Source organism: Dromaius novaehollandiae, chromosome 4 (assembly GCF_036370855.1).
Source record: "Dromaius novaehollandiae isolate bDroNov1 chromosome 4, bDroNov1.hap1, whole genome shotgun sequence".
NCBI lineage: Eukaryota > Metazoa > Chordata > Aves > Casuariiformes > Dromaiidae > Dromaius > Dromaius novaehollandiae.
In genome coordinates, this window is record NC_088101.1 from 51,553,356 (window position 1) to 51,571,703 (window position 18,348).

At 40.3% G+C, this 18,348-nt stretch overlaps 1 protein-coding gene across 11 annotated transcripts in view; it reads left to right on the forward strand.

The window, feature by feature from the left end:
* TENM3 (teneurin transmembrane protein 3) overlaps positions 1-18,348 on the forward strand; it is a 1,359,158-nt gene that overhangs the window by 1,121,402 nt on the left and 219,408 nt on the right. The window contains exon 2 of one of the 11 annotated variants that reach the window (XM_064511005.1): positions 821-911. The exons of the other annotated variants lie outside the window; for them this stretch is intronic. The gene's annotated coding sequence lies outside the window, so the exon portion shown is untranslated. The remainder of the gene's footprint in view (positions 1-820; positions 912-18,348) is intronic. 11 annotated transcript variants of the gene reach the window in all.

Sequence of the window (18,348 nt, forward strand, 5' to 3'; positions counted from 1 at the left end):
CGGCGCCGCGGGGTGAGCGCCGCTCTCCTCTCCTCTCCTCTCCTCTCGCCGCGCCTCCTCTCGCCGCGCCGCGCCGCGGGAGGAGCCCACGCCGGCTGCTGTCGGCGCCGGTATGCGGCAGGGTCGGTGTTAGAGAGCGGGGTGCGAGAAAACCAGAAGTTCTGTGCGCTTTCTGCCTTTGAGACGTTGCGTGCAGTTGTGAAATGCAAGCGCCCTGCCGAACTCTGCTGCGGTCGCATCACGGGAGGAGTGTGAACTACTTCTCCCCCTTGGGCTGCTAGAGGCTGCGATACCTGCAACACTTTTTGGGGGGGGGGGGCGGGGGGAGGGAGAAGATTGCCTCTAGTTCAGAGTCTATAAAGAAAAACAGAACTTTACGACTCTGCAAATAATGCAAATAAAACTGTGAATAAAATCAACCTAGGTGATTTATACAGTATTGTAAAATCCCCCATTTAAAGTGTAGTGCGATCTTTGACGTTTATGTAGGCACCTGAAAAAAATAAAGCAGAGCTCTGTTGTGGAAGTGTGCTGCTGCTGCGAGCAGCCCCATTTCTGACTGCTTTTCATTTAAAGTGCTAGCTCTTTCTTTTTTGTGTACCTAATAACTGATACGTATAGGGTGTACAGCTGCGTCACAAAGTCATTCTGTATTCTTAAGGCTTAATATAATCAAATTCATTGCCTAAAGATGGTGCAGTTGAAGATTTGATCCTTTTCCACTGAAGTGGAAATACTTTCAGTAATTGAAAGCAGATTCACGTCTGGAGTTGTAGAAGCCAAGGTTTTCGTTTTTTAAAATAAACCTTTTGTTCCCCAGCTTTAAATGTTTGAGTGAGCCATCCGGAGACCTCTGTTTGTTAATTGCTAGAGTAGACATTAAGGAAGGATTGGGAAAAACCCTAAGAAAGGTATGTCGGCAGTTAAATTTTCTTAAAATGATAATGCCTGTGTTCCCATGCATGGCCATACCGTTGCAGCTTTTGTATGCACTACATGTTAGTTTACTTGTTAATTCACGTGAATCTGGGTTTGAACTGTCCATCTGTCTGTAGAGCGTTCATTTTCTCAAAACCATCTCAACTTACCTTCACCTTGCTTATCCCATTTGCCATTTTTATAGGAGTTTGTTTGCTAAACAAAAAACCCGTAAACTTTGAAGATTCGAGGGAATACTGACCGACTTCAGTAAACAAACCTGCCACTTCGCGGGGATAGCTGCCCTTTGTTAACTTTGTTCCTGTTTTCTGGCCGTTACTGTGAAAAGCCTCGAGAAAGCTTGCCTTCAGATATTTCAGCGTTAGGGGGAGAAACTTGGGCTCTGAGCTGCCAGGCCCTCAGACAAAGACCGAGCTGCTCCCGATCTGTTGCAGCTTTGAAGGTGGAGAACAATGGAGGAAGGGAAGCACCTTCTCTCCTGAGCGCGCTAATCCACGCTGTAAATTCCCTGAAAACGTGGGGAAAAGTTAGCAGAGGCAGCAAGAGCCCCTGTCCGTTAGTAAGATTATTAATTGCATGACAGATACCAGCAACTGATTTCTTGGTGTTAAGCACAGGCTATCATCAAGAAAAAAATGAGTGCATTTGCATAATTGCCCTAAATAGGCCAATTTTAATTTTTTCCTTGAACTTTTTGGTGGTGCGCACGTAGCCTACTTATTTCACTTTTTCCTGTTTTCTTTCAAAAGGTAAATCCTTTACTATATCCTGAATAAGTTCAGATGGAAGTACTTGAGTAAAACGAGGGAAAGGGAAGTAAGTGTTCAAACTCGAACAGAATGGAGCTTGCCATTCTTCATCCATCAGATTGGTATTCAAAACTGTCAAGCTGCTTATTAACTACAAATGAGATGTTACAAAAAATCTTGATTAATCTTTCCACACTTCTCTGTGGAAAATAGCCTATTATATGTCACAGTATCGTCTTTTCTTATGAGGAGTTATGAAAAGGCTGTTATAATTTAGTGAGAGATAACAACAAACTGAAGCTCTACAGAAACATTTGATATTTAGACATTTTTGACTTACCTGTTGTTTTTACTTTCTAACCTTTTTTGCAGTAGCGTTGAGGACACGTGGAGCAATACATTCCGTGCAGTTTGGAATGTATCTTTTTAAACTTGAAGAAAAGCAACCAAGTGGTAGCTGCCTAAGTATGATTTTGATAAGTAATGCAGTAAAACAAGTTAAAAATGCATAATTCAGATGTTTGTTGTTTTAAAGGTCTACAATAAGAATATTGCAAAGTACCCATCAGTATATAATGTAAACTGACTCAAGAAATTTGTCTTGATCTGTATTCTTGTATTTGTAATGTGGATTTATGAAGATTTAACAAGACTTACCAAATTGCTGAAAAAGGTCTGATAAGTTTGAAATTAGACTTCAGCGGGTTTTTTCCTATAACTTGTTTTGCTTCCCAACTCACTCTTTGAACTAAACAAGGAAAAATAAATGTGCACTTTATGCAATGTATCCATTAGAGATAACATCAGAAAATAATACTGCATTTAATGGTTTCCAAATGAGTAAAGACATCATTAGTTTTCCTATTTTTTTGCCTATCTAAGATGTAACTGTTGATTATTCCATTCTAAATACTGCTATAGACTTCACTCCACATGGGCTTGAAAGACTTTCCCGAAAGGTAGTTACAGATATATGCATTTAAGAATAGTGAGTGTGGTTCTATACAGTCAGTGATATACAGAGACTTGATTCTGTGAGCTGCTGACTTCGGTGGTGGTTTGGAGGTGTATACAACTTTAGGTTTGGACACTTGAAGATTTTTATATAACACAAAATCAGGATGAAACAGTATTATAATATTTATAAAATACTTCTTTAGTTTTTCCAACTTAAATGATTTAAGTTTTTAAAATGTTACGGACAAATGCAAAAGAGTCACTTCTCTTCATTTATAAAACTTCACATATGTTAAACTCTGTATAGACTTAAGTAGCTGGCTGACACATTTTCTAAATGAATGAAAAATAATTTGTATCCTTTTATTAATACTGAAAGAATTGAAAAGTGCAGTTATACAGGAAAACTTAAAATTCACTGTGGGTAACAACAAGGTCTGTAGTTGTCTTCTGGGACTGGCTAGCACAGCTGCTTATCCAAACTTGCAATTAAAGTAAGTGTTGTGTGTAAGCTGCTATCAAGTAGATGTTTTATGAAACAAGTCCTTTAAATGTAAGAAAATGGTAGAGTTATCCTAGCTGGAGACAGTGTATCATCCCAGTGGGATGCATATGGGAAACGAACACAGGGTTGCAGTTCTGAGTCGCAGTTCATAGTGAAAGGTTTACTTATGGCTTGTTATATACAGCAGAAAAAGACTTCTGCAGCAACAGCATATGAGTCACTGCAAACTTTTAAGTATTTCATGTGGTAATCAGCGATTGTAGAAGCAATGATTTTTGTGTTGGGTATTAGCATATATCATTATAGAAGATTTCAATTCTAGTATATCCAGAGTTCTGGAGTTGAGTGTGGATGCAGAAATGTTTTGGCAAGAGATTTAACAAAATACCTCAACTTTTTCAAATTTCAAATTATATCAATAAATCAAAGTAATGGTGGCCTGAAAAAATAGTAAAAGCAGATACTGTCATTTTTGAAGATCTGCATTGTATAAACTCAGATTAAATATATTTAACACATTTTCTGTATGCTCTTATTTTCCATAGCAAAAGATTAGCACTTTTTGCAGTAGCAGTAAGCTCTCATATCTACTGTCATGTCAATAGTATGTTACCCGTTTTTATTTTTCTGATATATCTGGCTGTTCTGCCTGTTTCTGGATCACACAGAGGATTCAGGCTTATACAACATAACTGTTAAGATGCTTAAAATAAAAACAGATTAATCTGCAGTAAGAATCCTTACATACAGCTATAAAAAACACATCCAACCCTTTTGCTTAGTTTTTCATTCTTCTTATCCTAGTTCAGTGGTTGTTAGTCCAAGTGCGATTGAGGTGTGTTTCTTTTTCTCGTTCTTTTTTTTTTTTTTTTTCCCCCTTGGTACAAAGGTTAATTAGGGTCCTGGAGAATGCTTTAGGATGCAAGAATATATGTCAATAAAAATTAAAGAAGAAAAATGTTATAGATCAGAATTATTTGGTCATTTTTCATCCTTGTATAAATAAAGAGAAAACATTAGCTTCCAATCACCATAACTGCCAAACTAATTTTTAAACTACTTGAATTTGCATCTCTAGTATGGTATTTATTGACCACACACAAAGGAAAGGAAAAAAAATGAAGAGTAAACTGGAATACTTTTATTAGAGCAGCTCTTTGTTCAATCATGTATACCCACTCTTTCATAAAACGTAATTGTAGTCAGCTCCAAATCTGCAGAAATTTCAGAGTTGTTAATTTTTGCAGAACGTTCTACCTCTTAGTCAGAAACTGCGTTTGAGAAAAAACTGTTGTCCGGGGAGTTGTAAAAAGTGGTCTGGAAAGGCTTTTATGTTCTTTCATTTAAATAAAACAAAATTGCCTTATGTAACAAAGTTAACTTTGTTAACCTTTTATAATTATTTAACCATTATTTCATTCTACCCCCCTGCTCAAACATTGTACATTAATGCAATAGACACCTGGCTGCGCTCTTAAAAGTTTATTTGTCTCAATTCCTGTGATAGTAGGGTGCAGTATATCTGCTTAATTATCTTTGTTCAGGGAAATGTTGAAAGGCCAAGGTAGTTAAACAAGGCCATTTGGATTTGCAATAAGGTCGAAGTCAGATGCAAGGAAAGTGGTTAAATGCATTATCATCTTATTGAGCACATCATCAGTAGAGTGACCTTGATGGAGGTGGAAAAAGCTATTTGGCTATTTTATGACAGCCACCTCTCTGCTGGCTTTATCCTTGCCAGAGAGTACTACATATAGCTCTGTTGTAGTCTCTTCTTGTTGCTTGAAAATCTGATTTTCCTTAATTACAGATAACCAATTAGAGGCTGAAAATTGAAATGGACTTTTCTAATAACAGCAAATTTTAGTACTTAAGAGTTTATGCTTTGGCTTGGAGATACAGAAATATCTCTTAAAATGACCTGTAATGTTGACTATTCTGTATCTGCCTGTAAGGATCTCTTAATGGTGAGCGTTGTTTTCTATGCATGGAAGCTTTTATTGTGTTACTTAAACTGTTTTTAAGTTACTAAGAGGACAGGTTTGCCAACTTTCAGCTTTAGCAGCAGGGGCACTATTTGTTTTAACAGTATGTAATCAAGTTTTTGTACAGTTACTCAACCGTAGTAGGCCTATGGCTAAGCTGAAAACAAATAGTTAAGAAGTATAGCTAATTCCTATGTTGCTTATGCTTTGTAATGTTAACCTGATGCCTTAAAAGCTCACAAAAATAAAATTTCAACTATTGTGCATTAATTATTTAACCAAACAAGTGTCAACTGTCCATCTTCCCCCCCCTCACATTTTTAACTCTTTTCTCATTCAGAAATGGATTTTTATTTCTTTGATATAAGACTACAATGATTCGGAACAAACTTTATATAATTTTTAAAGTTTTGGCTTTGAAAAGCGTTCAACACTAGTTGCAGTTTTTACAATGTCCTCTGCAGAGGCACTAGCATAATTATTAAGGGAATTTTAAAAACAAATATACAAAATACAAGGGAAGACCTTATAAGGAAAACCTTATCTAGTTTTGAGTACCTTAAGATGTAGGTTAATTGGCTGAAACTCACAGCAGAGCATTAAAAATGATTAGAGGGCTAGAGGGAATGATTTATCAGAGAAGATGAAAAATATATATATAAAATATATATAGCTCAGTCACTTATATAGCTCAGCAAGGATGGAAGATGGAACCATCTGCAAGATTTTTTTAAAGACCATGTGGACTGAGGTGATATAACTAGATGCAATAAAACAAAATTTAGGACCAGAAAACCATTAGCTGCCTATCAAGATGCTTTTTGTAGTGGTAACATCCTAGAGGCTATGGAAAATATCTCAGCGCAATTGATAGCAGTCCCATTTTTTGAGAAAGTGGATATTGCTTGTTTTATGACTGTGTTGAGCATGGCTTTCATATCTTTGGTTCCTAAGTTACATGTATTTAACTGCCGCTTAAGAGATCGCTGATCACTATTCTTCAGCATTTGGTGATATCCCAGAAGAGTGCAGGCTTCTTGAGATTGTCTCTGTCTTCCAAGCTGGAAAAATGTCTCACAGTTGTGTCACATCACAACCTTTATAGTAGTTAAAAAAAAAAAAAAAAAAAATTATCCCTGAGTATGGAATACTTTTGTAAGACTTCTTACTTCATATTCAGTCATTAAGATTTTAAATTGCCAGCTGGAAGCAATGTGGTCTTTAGCCCTGGGCTGTAGAGTCCGAGCGCATACTCTGTGTGAAGTTTCTGTCCCTTAGGTGGTCTCAGTTTTTTTTGCAAATGTTTTTTGACCAAGCTAGGAGCTGCTCTGAGAGGGAAGCACCTGATGCTCTTCAGCCTTCTTAATTAGTGGGGTGTTTTGCTCAGTGCCCTGTTCAGATGGTTGTTAGCATCAGGGGAGCAATTTAAAAAGCAGAATATCCGGAAGGAAAGAGAATCTCTCTTTTCACACACACCAAATTCCCCTCATTCGTCTCAGACTTGCCCTATTGATCTGCTCGCCTATATGATGGAGGTGCCCTTCATCCTTCTGGTGCGAAGAGTTTACTCTTAGAGTTTCTTTCTGCCTAGTTATTCTTGCTTCCTCCTTAGCGCTCGTCAGCGCTCATCGCTTGCGTTCTGCTGTGTAGCAGGAAGATTCGCTCTACGTGTGTTTCCCTGCACACGTCGGGAAGACAAGTCTTTTGAAGACAGACGTACAGAGCCAGAGTTTGAAAATGTGATTCTGCCTTCTCCCTCTGTCAAACTCACTTTTTCATCAGATAACTCCAGGAAGGTCGCCACACAGATGCACCTGTGCACTGTCTTGTAATGATACTGCATCTTAAGATCTCTCCTATCAACTAGGAAACAAGCAGTGAGATGATGGGTCTTGTGCTGGAGAGGAGCTTGCTGTTCCTTGACAAGTGTGCCAAAATCACCGTCAATATTTGAGTCGTTTTCACAGAAGTGCATCACAGAATTGTTCTTTTTCTCCCTCATCTTCCTTTGCATTTACTCCCCCTTCGACCATTTCGGTTAATGGAGCCTGGTACATATTTCATTACCAGGAGAGTTTCTTTCCAGCAGCAGTCCTTTCTCTAAAACACAGAGTAAGGTTCATGACACTAAATAGGCACCTTCAGAGCAATTCAGATAGTCTTATTCTGCACTCCTACTGCCTCTTCATTTTATGTGAGATCTCAGTATTTGCCACTCTGTTTTTCCCATAGTCCTTGTCCCTGAGGTCAAGGAATTGCAAACCAACTTTTCAGACAGTTGGTTCCTTTCTGGGTCTTAAATATTCTCCACTGCTGATTTTTATTTTTATTTTTTTTATATGAGTGGCATTTGGATAGTGTTTCCCATTATTCCTCAGCAGCTCTGCCAGCTTTTCACAGAAGAGACCGGTGTATTGTTTATCAGTTCTCTTTTCTCGTTCCTCGCCTCCAGGTGATACGTTGCCCCCTCATCCTAGCCCATTTTCCCTAATCTTGGTTTACTGCTCACCAGACCCACAGCAGCAGGAACAGTTCCATGAGATGAAGAAAGTAAGAATTTCTAGTCTTTGATTTTTCCTGCTTTTTTGTGTGCAAATCATTGTAGGAAGAATTTCCATGCCTGTTCTCATGCCAAACATGGCCATCATTAAACTTGTATGTGATAAACTACATACGGGTCTTTACTAACAAATATTAAGAAATCCTGTGGTTCGTATTTTAGCTGACAGTTTAAGAATTACCATAGTTCCATGGGAGGAGGCTTAGTAGTTGCCTGTAGTCTGCGTAGAAATTATAACCTTTATTAATGTAATTTGTGGACTAAACTGCATTAGTCTGAAACAGCTTATGTATGTACATAGGCACGCATTTTGGCCACGGATCCCCTGCTTTCAGCTGGCTAGCGTTCCACTTGCGTTTATGGCTATAACACAGTGACTCGTAACGCTCTCCCCAGTTGCTTTAGGAAGCATCCTCGAATTCGGCAGGTAAAGGCCGTGGATGTCGATAAACCCACGAGCCCAGCCAAGCGTTAAGCTTTCAGCTCCTGCCGTCATGCTGAGATGCGCCTGCAGTCGTGGGGTGGTGAGCTGCTGGCTAGTGACGGTCGCAGAAGCACTCCCTCCTTTCTCACACTTCCCAGATCCTGCTCTGTGGTGGAAAAAGGCAATGACAAAGAGACCAGCCAGGTGCCTTTCTTTTTCACTGTGGGGAGTCAAATTAGATTGTCAAAAAAGAGACAGATGTGTGGGCTGTGTTTATGCCAATAAAGACAGCAAGCTGAGGTCTGTTTTCTGACTCTGAGGGCGAGCGGTACACGCAGTGCTGATGTGCACGCCTCTTGCCCCAAAAGCGCCGTGACCTCATGCATACGATTGATTGGGTATGGCCCCTGCACCCTGCTCTTCCTTAAGTCGGCGGGGTGTTGCCTGGGAGAGCACTGGTTGTCACAGGCCAAGGTTAAGGCAGGGACAGCACTATCAATTCGAGGTGCTGGGTGGTCGCGTGCTGGCGCTTGCACCCGTCCTCACGCTACACTGCTGCTCCTGGGTTAGTACAGGTGCAACTGCTGAGGCTCAGGTGTGTTTATGGTGGGGATAAGAGGAAAACAGTAAAGCAAATGCCATTGTGGGGACACACCTGTCTGCTTTAAATGAGCTTATGTTCAACAGAAGCCATTAACTCTTTCCAGCATAACAGTGCAAGCTTAACTGTAAATTCACCTGGTATGTGTGTTTCAGAATACTTTTCACACCACCATCCCAGTCAGATCTAGATTTCCTTGCTCTTTTCTGTCCCTGGTAGCTTTCTTGTGGGCAGTCTGGAAGAAACCTCTGTCAATGCGGTCTTCACAGACCTGAGGCAGGTGTCCCCTTTTTTAGAAAAGATACCAGTTTATCTCAACTTTGTAACTTTGGGTTTGACAGATTCACCTCCGGCTTTAGGGATATCTAAGCTATGGTTTTTGCTTCTTTGTTTCTTTGTCATATGGCTCTTAATTTAGGATCATGAGGTTTATTTAAAAAAAAAGACAAACAGGAGTGTGAAATGCCAGTTACTGTTTAGCCCTCAGCCTACGTGAGTGGCCGTACATGTAACTTCCTTGCACATACCAATTGCTGCCAAAGCTGTTGCTCTTGTTTTAGTGAAATCCACTTGAAAAAACGGTTCAGCTCTGTTTAGTCTTCACACACACACTTCCTCATTTTTGAAATACCGTAAAATATTATAACTCATAATTAGTGATCATGTTTAACTTCTTCAGTGAGATGATTAATCAACAGCAAAAAGAAGTGTTTTGATGGTTTTTTTCCTGCTGGGTAGGGTTGTATATACCACATTTTTTAGTTCATAAAATCAAAGTTCTTCCCCTATACACCCACACCCCACAGTAGAAGTAGTAAACCTTCATACCATGACATTCCTGAGCTTAAACCGCTGCAATTGGATTTTGAGTTAGTTGAAAAGTGTATAAATACTGCCTTTTGGCTACCTCTCTGAAGAGCCTGAAGAAAAGTACACAGTTCCTTTCAAAGTCCGTTATAGCTCACGCTAACTAAATTGATTCAGCATCTCTCTGGGTCAGATGAATGACATAGCTGGCATTTGTTTTGGATGAAACTACGTCTCTTTTTAAAAGCCTACCATTGCTCTGTTTAAAGAAAATGATGAGCATGCAAGCATGGAAGTCAGGTTTTCTAAAATCGTGAAACCTGCCAGGTGAGCCATCAGCCTGTTTACAGGTCCCTCTTCATTCGAGTGCTGCTCCAGAACCGCTGTGATTCTGCGGGCAGAACCTCTGCATTTCACCAGTGATAACTCTGATTGCCTCTTCTTCGTCTTGATAGGACTAAAATAGAGCAGAAAGAAAATATATTTTAACTTTTCATTGACAGCCAAACAGGTATTAAAGCCAAGGCTTCAGTAGCCAGTTCACTGTCGCTGTGGCCTTTAAAATGTGTCACACTTTGAAGTGCCACAGGGTCTTTTTTGTGAGACAGAAGCACGTGTGCTTGTGCAGTTAACAGTCCCTCTGTCCAGGTAGGCTGGGGTTTCCGAAAGAAGTCCCCATGGTAAAACTCTCACCGACTTCAGTGGCAGGAGAGTTAGCGTATTGGTCTGATCAGTTAGGAGACCTTACCAATGGCAAAAATAGCAAAAGTAATGTATGTTTTTCTCTGAAACATTCCATTAAGATTTGCACTGAGTTCTGCAAATATCCATGATGCAGTTAATAAAGAAATTTTTAAGAAGTTGTTATACTCTCCCACATGCTGAACTTGCTTCTTTCCTTTATATGCCTTATAAATTGATGTGCTAATGCATGGGGACATAAGCTTGTAAAAGAGGAATGAAAGCTTCATTTATAATAAAAGGCATATAAAAATACTGGAATTTAAAATTGATGGGATATACACTTTGAATCATTTACATGTTGAATCATTGTAATTAAACATCTGTGATATAAGCAAACCAGTAGCAAATCAATGTGTATACATAGCTGATGTACGTCTTAACTGCGTATCTTTCTGTTATTACATTCTTGTGATTTCCTGAGCCCTGCCAAAGATTAGAGCATAAAAGGTGTTACTGTTAGTTTTCTGTAACTGTAGATACCATCTTAAAATCTCTGTTCTGTGATCTATTGAGTGTCTATTGACAGAAGACTTGGAAGTAATTTAGATACAGTTTCCTAAGATGGGAGTCCTTACATTCAGCACTCCAGAGAGCTCAGTGAACTTGCTTTTGAATACAAAAAGTAATGTACACTATGAGAATATAATCTATGTGCGTTCAAACTTTTGGGGTATGTTGGGGGCTGTCAGGGGTCACAGGTACTATCTGGACTCTGAATCTGTGGTGTTTCTAGCTCCGCTGGCAAAATTTGGATCACTGCCCCTCAGCTTTAGTCCAAGAGAGCGTGAGCTGGTTAGTTGAGACCATGCACCCCTGTTGCACTCGGGAGTCTCTGCAGACCTCCCCCTGGTGTTCCCAGTTTCACGTGTGCAGTGCAGAGCAACCTACGAAGGCCAGAGGCAGCATGACTTTGCTACAATTTAGGTTGGAAACCACTAGTCCAGACTGTTGGACCAAAACATAGATTAATAAAATAAAATAGGACTATAACTTAGTCTTATTAACATTGGGTGTTAAAATAGTTCAGTCTCCTAAAGTTAGCAAGTTGGAAGAAATCAGCAGCTCTTAGTTTTTCACCTTTTAGGGGAAATTTGTATGCAAGCTGGCTCCGGTATACCAAATTTCAGCTAGATAGAAGTTGAAACTGCTAAGTTGTGAATGCTTGAGAGACAGAGTGCATAGTGGAAATGACAGCTCCAGCACAGTAATGCCAGGAGCTGCTGTAATAACTTAATATTTAAAATGCAATAAAATCAGAAATAAGCATTTTCGCGTTACAAGAGATTATGGCAATGAGACACGTCGCTTCTGTAGACAGATTCAATGCTAGAAGTCACAAGCTCAGCAGTAGCATGTCTTTATGTGCCTACAATAGTAACTTAATTTTTAAAGAGATAGTGTGTTTGAAAATAGCAGTCATCTTTTTGTATTTTTTTCTATGTTTATTACCAGCATCTGTAAACTTTGAAGTTTTGTCTGCTGAGGTAGGATTGCATGCTATAACGTCAATACTGTAAACATCTTGTTTGTACTTAACGCATTTAATACCTTGCTTTTGCTTGTTCCTTTTCAGGTCAGTAACTCTTAAAAACATAATGAATCAAAATTTTTATTTGTTTATTTTATGGGTTATGGTGATGTTAATTGCACGTACCATTTAAATGGTCAGCATTTGAGGATTGTTGTCCTTTTTATTCTATGAAAGCTTTGAGAAAGGGGGGAAAAAGCCATTTACTGAAAGAGTTCTCACTGTTCTGAGGCATCTTCTTCTGTCTTTTGTCCTCCATAATCGATTGCGAGCACTCAAATGCATTTTTTTTCCTGTCACAAAACACTTTCTTGAAAGAAGGATTCTGAAAGCAATTTTTCAGGAAGCAGGATAATGGGAATATTTTAAACCCTTTCATTCATGTAAAGGAAAAGGATGTTTCAAGTCATTGTTTTCATTGTAATATGTGAATAATAGGCTATTACCAACACCATTAGGCAGATTACTAGAAGCTAATTTTATTGGGTAGCAATAGGTTATAAATGTGAATAAGTATCAAATCACAGACAGATATATGGTATCACAGTAAAAGAAGCAAAACCAGTAGTCTTTACTATCCCTGAGAAAATAACAAACAGTCTAATCTTAAGAGAGTTAGAAATCCAAATATATTGGATATGCCTAATCCAGTTAAGGCACATTCCTACTATATTTCCTATTAAAATAGAAACATAATCTGAGTGGTAGTTTTAGTACTCATCTGTAACTGATGTTAAAATTTTATCTTCTATGTTAAAATATTAAAACTTATATCTGTAGCCAATAAAATAAATAATTTTTGATAATATAAGTGGAAAATGGGTAATAGTTATGTTCATTAATAGTGAACATAATTTAAATGTTTCCTAGGATCAGACAAACCTTTTCCTTTCATCATTTGTAAAAGACATTTTTTGTAATGCCAAAATTCCTGCATGAATAGGTATAAAAATTAACTAGTCAGAAACTTTTGCAAATTTAGTTGAAATATTTTGAGTAGACAATATTTTTCTTCATGTTATAGAGCTGTGAGAAGAATTGAAGACATTGGAGTTTTGAAGGTAGCATAAAACAATCCTAGAATTGTTGAAGAATTTGTGATTTAGAAGCCACCTATGGAAAATTCATATCAGTACTGTGTAATGATGCATTTGTCAGTAGGTGGAATAACAGCATTCTGATTACAAACTTTATATTTGTAAATGCTAAGAATACGTTAAAACCATGTCATCTATTTATAGCTCTAGAAGATCTTAACTAGCTATCACAGATAGATTTTCACAAAGAAATAGTGAATCACTTCCTATGAAAGGTTTTAAGTTTAGAATTGTTGCATAAAACATGGTAAGGAATTAATGAAAAAAAAAACCATAAAATGTTTGTTCTCGCTCTTGGTAGGCTGTAGCTCCTCCAGGAACACACATTAAGGGCTTACTTTTCTTAAAATGAATGTCAGCTTAGCTGTTTCAGCAAGCCTTGCCACCCTTTCGGGTTGGCACATGTAGCTCTTATCTCAGTAAACGAATTTTTACTCTGATAGTTCTGACTGAGTTCTGCTTTATCTGCTGGGGTAGTTGCATCCATGGCAGAATATTTATTGGTGTACATATTTTTTGTTTGGAGGTGTTACTACATTTTTTCTGCCACTCTCCCATTCATTATAGTTATATTAGAAAAATCAGTCCTCCATCACAGGCACACTTCTCTGTTTCTAGCAGTTTTTATAACAAATAATATTCTGTAAGTGGTCCCATCTCTGTTGTATCGGCACTTCAGGCTAAGTTTTGTCTCTAAAGTCTCTCAGAGCTAAGTTGCAGTTTAGCTCTGATTTATTTGGCTGCCAGGGCTGAGTTAGGGTGTTGCAGTACATGGAGGAGGAGGATGGAAGTTGAGGTTTGTGTTGCTGTGCCGCAATAAGGGTGCAATATCTGGATTTACACCAGGTTTCTCTAATGGTGATCCAGAGGCACTGTGCTGCTCCTGCATCTGCGTGGTTTCTCGGGGTGGCTGGAATAGCTGAGAAAGGCATTAATGACAAGCCCTTGTTTCAGATATATTTGCTCTAGGCATTACTTGTCTCTGCTGTAAAAACATTTTCTGGCAGAATTGGTCTATCTGTGTTTGATTTATTTAAATCATGATAAAAAACATGACAAATCCAAATATTTGGAACAAGGTGCTGTTTTAGGGTTTGTATAGTTATTTGCAGTACAGTGAGCTGGCCTATATTTATTTCACTAATATGCTTGAAATATGTTTTAGATGAGAAGAAAACAGCAATACATCCTCAAGTTAAAACCTTTTCAGTGCACGCAGTTTACATTTAATATTTTTATGTGCTATGTAGTCATTAACTTAATACAAAAACACCATCTGTATAAAAAAGATCAAATAAAATAACTGCTGTTTTTCCCTCATATTGAACAAAGTAGTTGCCAGATAGCGTACAGCAGGATGAGCAGACCCCTTCCCCCTCCTTCCCTACCTCTGGCATCAGGGGTACAAGCGTCCTTTCCGCGCTCGCCTTGCCTGTTAGAAGAGTGTGCTACTAGGCAGGACGATTTCCCACTAGGCAGCAGCTGGCTGTGTAGTTTTGAGCTCTGCTTAGCTGCCTGGTTGTATTCGGTAGCTGTGTTACCTATGCTCTGGGAGGTGGGGGGATAATTCCTCAAGAGAGAAGGTGCTATAAGGCGCTGCGGCGCAACGTGTTCGTGCTAGGAGCTCCCTTGAAACAGTCTGAAGGCTGTATGCTATTTGCCCCATGTCTTACTCTGAAATCTTTCTGATTTTCCTATCCCTTCTATTTCTTATCTGCTCTGCTTTTTTTATTTTCTTTTTTTTTTCCTGTGGGTTTTTCTTTTTGGCTCCTTGTTTGGAAGGTTTTGGGTTTTTTGTTGTTGGGGGGGGGGTTTTTTGGTTTATTTTTTTGGTCACCCCAGTCTTAGGGCTCCTTTTTGGTCTCCTTTTGGCCCTTTAGTGTCTCCCTCAGCCTAGCAGAGCTTTTGGCTTGGGCTCATCTGTGACTGAGGCTGAGCCACTTGGCTGTCGTTCAGACCAGCGGCGTGATAACTAGACACGTCGTTAAAGTAATGTATGCTGGTTTAAATGGGATATAGGGAGAGGACTGGAGAAGGGCTTATGAGAAGCAATGACATAGCATCTCTCCCATCTTCTCTCTTCCTGCCTTCCTCTCCATCCCTGCTTTCCTCCATAATTGATAAGCACCTTTTGGTTTACTTTGGTTTAGTTGCAGTGAAGACTTTAGATACGGTTCAGACTCCACTCCTTTTTTTTGGGGGGGGGAACCAAAAAGCAGTTCAAACTGGTTTTCAGTTCAGTGCCCATTAGAAAGTGTACCGATTATGGGACCATTGTAGGTCCTAGGAGACCTACTCATTTAAATTATGTCCATATAGGTCTTGCCATGGGTAAAGCAAGGGTCACCAGCTGGAGAGGAGAAGCCATGCTTAGGCTGTACTGTGAGAGTTGTACTTACTGGCTCCGCTGGAGCTTGCGAAGAGCAGGACTGTTTGGGGGATTAACTTTACAGAAGTTCTTCAGTGTTTAATCTGCAGCAGCTGCTGAACTTCCCATGTCTGGCATGGCTTTTTTTTTTTCTTTTTTTTTTTCTTCCCCCATTACTGCTCTTCTGCTCTGTCCTTGCTTTCCTAGTGCCAAGTGAGTATTGGTATGGACTGTAGGGTTGGAAAATACTGATTTAGGGCACAAAAGATAGCTTCTTTGCTGTCTTGATGAGTGAGGATCTTGGAACTTTGCACTGGAACTTACATGTTTGTGCGCTGCACTTTCCAGTTAATACTGGAGGGAGTAAGAGTCAACTCTTTTTCAAATTTCAGATAATTATTAAGTAACTTATTCTAAAATTAAATTTGCATTTTTAAAGGAAAGCTATTAGCTTTGAAATGTTTCAGTTAGTAATACTTTTCAGCTTCAAAATGCTTTCAGATCACCTGTGAGCACCTCTAAAGAGATACCGTGCCAGGTTGTGGCTAATTATGAGAGCTGCCTATTAGCATCATAATTGGTAGCTTTGCCTTCCTCAAACAATAAAAAATCTACTTGCACAAAATCAGTATCTGTGAAGTATATAAGATGAATCCTAAAAGAAAAGCATTTATTAAGTGAGAATCATAAATGACTGGCATGTATCATGATTGCAATATCCCAATTCTGTAAGTGTTTTATTGTTACTTGCCTTTTTGCTTCAAAAGCTAAACAGGAGCATAGAATCACTGGCGAAAATAATACACACTTTTTGTTGGCATGTTAGTAGGGGTGGTGTGCTAGAAAGTTAAGATATCCAGCTGAACTTTTCTTGTACCCCAAATAACTGCAGTGTGGCCTAGATCTGAAGACAGAAAACCATACCTCCATTATTTTTGAGGATGCTGTTGTCAGGTGACTTTCTTTTAGCTTCTGGCCTAACGTTTACTCATAGCTGCTTCTCGGGCTTGTCACCCGGTTTCAGAGCAGCTCACGTTGCTGCTGCTAGCTGCTCCGCAGACCTGTCTGCTACTCGAGGCTTTAAATTCATCAAGCATTGCCCTCTTAGGCTGTCCTGCTAGTTGATAATGCTAGATATGAAGTATGGTTGCTCCTTATGGTATCAGTGGAGCAGTAGTAGGTGAGTAAAATTTTGGCAGAGCACCTGTCCACATGTTAAATAGTAAGGAATACAAATAAGAGGGTCTGGTACTCCAACCAGACGCTCTTTGCTAACCCTGGCGTTCAGGGGCTCAGCTTCTGAAAGTGGAATGAGCTTTTCACAAGGGCTCAAATCCTTTCTAGCATGGAGGAGCTCCCCGTATGAGAGCAACGGAGCAGATTTTCAGAGCTCTGTGCTCGGTGGAAGAAGTTCCTGGAGGATGAGAGAGGAAAGTTGTTCAGGCATCTCCCTGTCTGCTACCGCAAATCTCGGGGCAGAGTCGCACCATAAGACTTGACCCAATCTTAACAGCTCACTGCTGCCAAAAAAGCTAATCCAGCAGAAAACTAGTAGAAAAAAGGGAATAGTTTTCTGCTGGGTTAGCAAGGCGATCAGCCTCTCCTGCAGTGAGGTAGGTAGCAGGGGGGAGGAACAATGGCTGGAGTGGGGACCAGCAGAACAGGATGTCCCCCTTTCCGTGGGAGAAGACTGCTAGGACCGCTGAGCCCCAGGCTGTAACTTCCTTCCATTGAAATGCTGGTATCTAATACCTGTCATCTTTTTAAAACCTGCACCTTATTTGCGTGTTTTTCAGAATTCAGCTGAAGGCACTTGGGATGCCAGAGTGGCTGGAGGTCCTGCCGGGTGGCGCCCACCCTTACCACTTTTAAGTGTCCTTTCCCTGCACACACCGTGTCTGCAGGGCACCGTCGTGTTAGTTAAACACGTACGTTGATGGCTGTGGTATCAGTGAAAGCAAAGGATTCAGTGCTGACTTGCAGTGTATTCACTATTTATTTACTTTTGGGGCTACCCTGTGGGATATGAGACTGAACTTGTCCTGCTCTTGTTTGAGCCTTGGTATGCTTACTGTGCACATTTGTGCAATTGCTGAGAAGAAAAAAAATCACTACAATAGACTCGTAAACCTGAGCAGCTCTAGGGGCTATCGCTGCAGAAAAATGGAAGGAGGCTGTCACTGTCGCTGTGCGTGCTTGCCCTCTGCGGCTCGCCGCCGCTGTGCCCCGGCAGCACCGGAGCAGGGTCCTGCCTGCAGATCGCGTCGCGGTACGAGCTGGACGGCAGTCAGTCCTCTCCCCAAAACCCTACGGCTCACTTGCTTCCCCCTCCTGCTTTCCCAGGCTATTTTACTCCTTAAAAACACGTCTCAAGCAGCAGCCCAGAGTGCAGGCAGGCACTTTCAGATAACATGCCTCTGTTACGAGGTAGTCTCGTACACCGGGGCAGATCGGCTAGGCTTGCTTTTCAGGGAGCTGAGCGTTTGCCCGGTTCCTCCGCAGCATCCACCCCCACGGTACGGCAGCAGTCTGTGATCACTCCGGCTTAGCTGCGTGTGCTGCCGGTGTCGCAGCTGGTTGCTCGCAGGCTGTGAAGAGCCTGCTTTGGGTTAATGCTGCACTCTGCTTTGTTTGTTGTTCCCTGGGAAGCGTAACCGTACCGCTTGGCTTCGGGTGCTAGTTGCATACTTCTGGTGGTCGTTACTCATATTCGTGCACGTTTGAGGTAACAGATGCATACCTATTTACGTGAGAGGTGCCGAGGAGGTATGTTTAGAGAATGGAGGATGAAAGGTCCAAAACTTTATTCTAGAAAGAAAATGCTTTACTGTCAAGTAATTTATATGTTTTTTGCCATTGGCCCCTCAATCTTACTGCTGCGGTGATTTTAAAACCTCATGGGCAAAACTGGGCAGTGGACCACCGAGGAATTCAGTACTTGGTTTTTGTTATAGATGAAGGGGTTTGTGTCGAGGCATCCCTGCTTTCTCCTAGTGCTTCGTTTCATGCGAGTCTGCAAAGAAGACAAACGGGGCAAAATTCAGAGAGAAGCTCTCACCTAGTCCTGTCGCCTGCCAAGGAGAA